The following is a 5,849-nucleotide window of genomic DNA, read 5'->3' on the forward strand; positions in this document are numbered from 1 at the left end:
GATCTTTCCTGCTTTCTCTTGTGGGCATTTAGTGCTATAAATTTCCCTCTACACACTGCTTTAAATGTGTCCCAGAGATTCTGGTATATTGTGTCCTTGTTCTCATTGGTTTCAAAGAACATCTTTATTTCTGCCTTCATTTCGTTATTTACCCAGCAGTCATTCAGGAGCAAGTTGTTCGTTTTCCATGTAGTTGTGCAGTTTTGAATGAGTTTCTTAATCCAGAGTTCTAATTTGATTGCACTGTGTTCTGCGAGACAGTTTGTTGTGATTTCTGTTATTTTACATTTGCTGAGGGGTGCTTTACTTTCAACTCTGTGGTCAATTCTAGAATAAATGTGATGTGGTGCTGAGAAGAATGAATATTCTGTTGATTTGGAGTGGAAAGTTCTGTAGATGTCTATTAGGTCTGCTTGTTGCAGAGCTGAGTTTAGGTCCTGGTTATCCTTGTTAACCTTCTGTCTCCTTGATCTGTCTAATGTTGACAGTGGGGTGTTAAAGTCTCCTGTTATTATTGTTTGAGGGTCTAAGTCTCTTTGTAGGTCTCTAAGGACTTGCCTTATTCATCTGGGTGCTCCTGTATTGGGTGCATATATATTTAGGATAGTTAGTTCTTCTTGTTGAATTGATCCCTTTACCATTATGTAATGACCTTCTTTGTCTCTTTTGATCTTTGTTAAAGTCTGTTTCATCAGAGACTAGTATTGCAACCCCTGCTTTTTTCCTTTCCATTTGCTTCATAGATCTTCCTTCATCCCTTTATTTTGAGCCTATGTGAGTCTTTGCATGTGAGATGGGTCTCCTGAATACAGCACACTGATGGGTCTTGACTCTTGATCCAGTTTGCCAGTCTGTGTCTTTTAATTGGGGCATTTAGCCTATTTACATTTGAGGTTAATATTGTTATGTGTGAATTTGATCCTGTCATTATGATGTTAGCTGGTTATTTTGCCCGTTAATTGATGCAGTTTCTTCATAGCACTGATGGTCTTTACAATTTGGCATGGTTTTGCAGTGGCTGGTACCATTTGCTTCTTTCCATGTTTTGTGCTTCCTTCAGGAGCTTTTGTAAGGCAGGACTGGTGGTGAGAAAATATCTCAGCATTTGCTTGTCTGTAAAGGATTTTATTTCTCCTTCACTTATGAAGCTTAGTTTGGCTGGATGTGAAATTCTGGGTTGTAAATTCTTTTCTTGAAGAATAATGAATATTTGCCTCCATTCTCTTCTGGTTTGTAGGGTTTCTGCAAAGAGATCCATTGTTAGTCTGATGGGCTTCCCTTTGTGGGTAACCCGACCATTCTGTCTGGCTGCCCTTAAGAACTTTTCCTTCATTTCAACCTTGGCAAATCTGATAATTACATGTCTTGGGGTTGCTCTTCTCGAGGAGTATCTTTATGGTATTCTCTGTATTTCTTGAATTTGAATGTTGGCCTGCCTTGCTGGGTTGGGGAAGTTCTCCTGGATAATACCCTGAAGAGTGTTTTCCAACTTGGTTCCATTCTCCCCATCACTTTCAGGTACACCAATCAAACATAGGTTTGGTCTTTTCACACAGTCCCATATTTCTCAGAGACTTTGTTTGTTTCTTTTTACTCTTTTTTCTCTAACCTTGTTTTCTAGCTTTATTTCATTAATTTGATCTTCAATCACTGATACCACTCCTTCCACTTGATCGAATTGGCTATTGAAGTTTGTGCATGCGCCACGTAGTTCTCATGCCATGGTTTTCAGCTCCATCAGGTCATTTAAGGTCTTCTCTACACTGTTTATTCTAGTTAGCCATTCATCTAATCTTTTTTCAAGGTTTTTAGTTTCCTTGTGATGGGTTCAAACATCCTCCTTTAGCTCAGCGAAGTTTGTTATTACATACCTTCTGAAGCCTACTTCTGTCAACTCGTCAAAGTCATTCTCTGCTCAGTTTTGTTTCATTGCTCATGAGGAGCTGTGATCCTTTGGAGGAGAATAGGCATTCTGATTTTTAGAATTTTCAGCTTTTCTGCTCTGGTTTCTCCCCAACTTTGTGGTTTTATCAACCTTTGATGTTGGTGACCTACAGATGGGGTTTTGGTGTAGATGACCTTTTTTGTTAATGTTGATACTATTCCTTTCTGTTTGTTAGTTTTCTTTTTAACAGATCCCTCAGCTGCGGATCTGTTGGAGTTTGCTGGAGGTCCACTCCAGACCCTGTTTGTCTGAGTATCACCAGTGGAGGCTGCAGAAGAGCAAATATTGCAGAACAGCAAATATTGCTGCCTGATCCTTCCTCTGGAAGTTTCGTCCCAGAGGGGCAGCCACCTATATGAGGTGTCTATCAGCCCCTACTGAAGGTGTCTCCCAGTTAGGCTACATGGGGGTCAGGGGCCCACTTGAGGAGGTAGTCATTCCATTCTCAGATTTCAAACACTGTGTGAAAGAACCACTGCTCTCTTCAGAGCTGTCAGACAGGGACATTTAAGTCTGCAGAAGCTGTCTGCTGCGTTTTGTTCAGCTATGCCCTGCCCACAGATGTGGAGTCTAGAGGCAGTAGGCCTTGTTGAGCTGTGGTGGGCCCCACCCAGTTTGAGCTTTGTTTACCTACTCAAGCCTCAGCAATGGCAGACGCCCCTCACCCAGCCAGGCTTCCACCTCTCAGACTGCTGTGCTAGCAGTGAGCAAGGCTCTGTGGGTGTGGGACCCACTAAACCAGGCACGGGAGAGAATCACCTTGTCTGCTGATTGCTAAGACCTTGGGAAAAGTGCCATATTTGGACAGGGAGTGTCCTGTTTTTCCAGGTAGTCTGTCATGGCTTCTCTTGGCTAGAAAAGGGAAATCCTCTGACCTCTTGCACTTCCCAGGTGAGGCAACACACTGCCATGCTTCAGCATGCCCTCTGTGGGCTGCACCCACTGTCCAACCAGTCCCAATGAGATGAACCAGGTACCTCAGTTGGAAATTCAGAAAATCATCTGTCTTCTGTGTCAATCATGCTGGGAGCTGCAGACTGGAGCTGTTCCTATTTGGCCATCTTGGAATACCTTCCAACTTTATCTGAGTGCTTTTGATTTCTTCTTCGTCATTTGTATGTCTTCTGTGGAGAAAAGGCTATTCAAGTCTGTTGCCTATCTTGTAACTGGGTTGTCTTTTTGTTGTTGAGTTCTAAGAGCTCTTTATATATTCTGGATACTAGACATTTATCAAAATATGGTCTGCAAATATTTTCTCCCATTCATTGGCTTCACTTTTCACTCTCTTTATGTTGTCCTTTGGTGCACAAACATTTTAATTTTGATGACGTCCAATTTATCTATTTTTTTCTTTTGTTGCTTTGGTTTTCATATCATTACTAAGAATCCATCAACAAAATGAAGGTCATGAAGATTTACTCCTATGTTTTCTTCAGAGTTTGATGGTTTTAGCCCTTACATTTATATCTTTGATCCATTTTCAGTTAATTTTCCTATGAGGTGTGGTGTAGGAGCCAAAATTAAATCTCTTGTTTGTATATGTCCAGTTGTTTCAGCATTTTTTTTTTTTTTGAGACTGTTGCCCAGCCTGGAGTGCAGAGGTGCAATCTTGGCTCACTGAAACCTTTACTTCCTGGATTCAAGCAATTCTCCTGCCTCAGCTTCCTGAGTAGCTGGGACTACAGGCATGAGCTGCCACTCCTGGCTTTTTTTTTTTTTTTTTTTTAGTAGAGATGGGGTTTCACCACATTGGTCAGGCTGGTCTTGAACACCTGACCTCATGTGATCCACCTGCCTCAGCCTCCCCAAAGTGTTGGGATTATAGACATGAGCCACTGAGCCTGGTCAAGCTTTTGTATAAGAGACTATTTTTTCCTCATTGGATGGTCTTATGAGTTTATTTCTTGACTCACGATTCTATTCTATTGATCTATATGTTTATGCAGCACCATATTGTGTTGTTTACTATAATTTTGTAGTAAGTTTTGAAATTGGAAAGTGTGAGCCCTCAAAATTTGTTATTTTTTCCCCAAGATTGTGTTGAGGTTCAGGTCTGTTACAATTATCTATGAACGTGAGAATCAGCCTTTCTAGTTTTGCAAAAAGGGTCATTTCGAGTTTCATAGGAAATGCACTGAATCTGTAGATTGCTTTGGGCAGTTTTGTCATCATAACACTATTAAGTCTTTCAGTCCATTACATGGGTTTTCTTTCCATTTATTTACATTTCTTTACAATATTTTGTAATTTTCAGTGTATAACACACTTAAATTTTCAGGTCTTTGGTTAAATTTATTCCTAAGTATTTTATTATTTTCAATGCTATCATGAGTAAATTTTTTAAAAATTTCTCTTTCAGATTGTTCATTGCTAGTGTACAAAAATACAACTGATATTTGCATGTTGATCTTGTACCCAGCACTTTGCTAATTTTATTTATTTAGCTCTGATTTTTATGAATTAAAAAATGTTTTCTATAAATAGAATGTCCTCTGGAATAGATACAATTTTACTTCTGCATTTCCATTTTGTTTGCCATTGATTTCTTTTTCTTGCCTAATTGCTCTGGCTAGAATTTCTAGTATTGTGTGTGTGGCAAGCAGGTACACTTGTTGTTCCTAATCTTAGAGAGAAACAGCTTTTGTTTCTCCCTATTGAATATGATGTTAGCTGTGGCTTTTTCATAAGTACTAATTATTCTGTTGATGAAATTCTTTTATATTGCTATTTTGTTGAGTGTTTTTATCAAGAAAGGACATTGGATTTTGTCAAATGCTTTTTCTGCGTTAATTGAGATACTCTTATAGGTTTTTTCCTTCATTTTATTAATGTAGCATTGACTGATTTTTTTCTGTATGCAGAATTAGCCTTGTATTTCTGGAATAAACCCTACATGGCTGATATGTAAAATCTCTGTAAAAGGTGGTTGGACTAAGCTTTGGTAGGTTCTTAGTTTTTATTTTATATATTTTGAGGATTTCTGCATTCCCTATATTTATGGGGATGTTGGTCAGCAAATTCTCTTTTCTTTCTTTTTTAAAGACAGGATCTTGGGCTGGGGTAGTGGCTTACGCCTGTAATCCCAGAACTTTGGGAGGTCAAGGTGGGTGGACCACCTGAGGTCAGAAGTTCAAGGCCAGCCAGCCAACATGGAGAAACCCCATCTCCACTAAAAATACAAAAAATTAGCTGGACGTGGTGGCAGGTGTCTGTAGTCCCAGCTGTTCAGGAGACTGAGGCAAGGGAATCACTTGTACCCAGGAGGTGGAGGTTGCAGTAAGGAGAGATTGTGCCACTGCACTCCAGCCTGGCTGACAGAGTGAGACTCCATCTCAAAAAAAGGGGGGGGTCTCACTCTGTCACCCCGGCTGGAGTGCAGTGGCATGATCATGGTTCACTGCAGCCTCAACCTCCTGGGCTCAAGCGACCATGCCTGGCCAGTTTGCAAATTTTCTTCTCTTGTAATATCTTCATTTGGCCTTGGCATCAGGTAATATTTATATGGATTTATAGAATGAATCAGAAAATGTTCCCTCCTCCTCTTCCTTTTGGAAAACTTTGAGAAGGATTGATGTTAATTTTTCTTTTTCTGTTTTTCTGAGATGGAGTCTCGCTCTGTCGCCCAGGCTGGAGTGCAGTGGTGCGATCTCGGCTCACTGCTACCTCTGCCTCCTGGGTTCAAGTGATTCTCTGCCTCAGCCTCCCAAGTCGCTGACATTACAAGCGCATGCCACCATGCCTGGCTAATTTTTGTATTTTTGGTAGAGATGGGGTTTCACCATGTCGGTCAGGTTGGTCTCGAACTCCTGATCTCAAACACTCTGCCCGCCTTGGCCTCCCAAAGTGCTGGTATATAGGTGTGAGCCACCATGCCTGGTCAATTTTTCTTTTTTCTTTTTTTTTT

The sequence above is a fragment of the Colobus angolensis genome, unplaced genomic scaffold (genome assembly GCF_000951035.1).
Source record: "Colobus angolensis palliatus isolate OR3802 unplaced genomic scaffold, Cang.pa_1.0 Scaffold243, whole genome shotgun sequence".
NCBI lineage: Eukaryota > Metazoa > Chordata > Mammalia > Primates > Cercopithecidae > Colobus > Colobus angolensis.